Below are 1,694 nucleotides of genomic sequence, written 5' to 3' on the forward strand. Positions count from 1 at the left end.
AAAATGAGACACAAGGAGCAGAGTTTCCCCAGCCAACCCACAGACCTGCAGCCTCAAGTAGAGCCACCCTTGTTAACCTGAAGACATAGGAATGAGAAATCAATATTTGTTGCTGTATTCTAGGTATTCTGTTTTCCAGAAATAGCTGACCATGTAATACAGGCAGAGAGAGGCAGATGTACCATGATAGAGAGAAGCTTCTATTCCTGACACTTCTAAGTTTGAGTTTTCCTAAACCCAGTAGTGCCCCTATTGCTCCTCTTGGGTTTCCATGGAACTTTATATTGTGTCTGCAGGAAACCCTCATTTTCATTCAAGAAAATAGTCTTACAAGAGGCAGATTCCAGTTTTGTGGGATCTGAAGTTTCTACAATTTGGGGCCTCCTTAAGAAAAACAAAATTCTCAATTGCAAATACAAAATTAGGTACTAATGTGAATATTTATAATGAGTAAAACATCACAACAGATTACCTACTTTTTAAATCTAAGGGGACTTCTGCTTCTGACCATGATGAAGTAATGATAGTGGATCAGCCCTCTTGCCATAAACAACTAAAAACTCGACAAAATATATGAGGCAACTCTTTTCAACAACATTAGACAACAGGCAGCACAGGACTTTGATCCCTGAGAGAAAGGAAACACATGAGCCCCAAGCTCTTCCTGGCTTTTTGCCTGGAGGCAATACCTGGGCCACAGCGCAGAGAGTAAGAGCCAAGCACAGCACAGCAGACTCACTGAGCTGACGAAGCAGAGATCAGAATTTGGGACTGCTGAGGCAGTTGGAATCGGCAGTGTAGAGTTTAGAGGAGAGCTGCCCAGAGAAGGAGCTCCAGAAATCTGTGTAAGGGTCCCCTTAAATCTTCAGCCAAAAATAAGCTGTACAAGAGAAGGGTGAGACTTCCCGACAGTGAACAGCTACTGGGAACCTGTGAGCTGAACAGAGATTCTGAATGCCGCACAGTGCTGGGAGACATAGGAGTTCTCTCTAGCCAGAATGGAGAGACTTTGTTGAATACACCAGTAATTCAACTGAGGCCTACAAAAGCCATGCCATAGGAGGAGTTCTACTCTAATTCCCAAATGAAAATTTTTTAAAAGTTCAGAAAAAGATCATGCTGGTTAGCCAGTAAATTATTTGCCAGATGGAACAAAACATAACACTCTATAAAGGAAGACAGTAAAATCCAGACTCTCAGCAATGTAGTATCTACAATTTCTAATATGATAAAAGATTACTACACATGCAAAAAAAAAAGAAAGAAAGAAAAGAAAATATGAGCAAAACAAGAAAGAAAAGGGACCCAGAGATACCAGGAATTTTTGGAATTAGCAGAAAAAGATTTCATAGCAGCTGTTATAAATATCTTTAATAATTTAAAGGAAAAGATGGAGATAATGGATGAACAGATGTAGACAGCTCAGTAGAGAAATGGACGTACATAAAAGAACTAAATTTTAGAACTGAAATATACACTTTCTAAAATAAAAAATGTACTGGGTGGAGTTAATAGCATTTTGGACACTACATAAGAAAACATCACCAAACTTGAAAACAGGATAATAGAAACTATCCAAACTGAAGCATAACGAGAAAAACAGCTAAAAAATAATCACCTCACTGACCGGTGGGACAACATAGTAGTCTAACATACGTGTAATCGGAGTTCCAGAAGGCGAGAGAAGAAAGATC

This window comes from Trichechus manatus, unplaced genomic scaffold (genome assembly GCF_000243295.1).
Source record: "Trichechus manatus latirostris isolate Lorelei unplaced genomic scaffold, TriManLat1.0 scaffold00045, whole genome shotgun sequence".
NCBI lineage: Eukaryota > Metazoa > Chordata > Mammalia > Sirenia > Trichechidae > Trichechus > Trichechus manatus.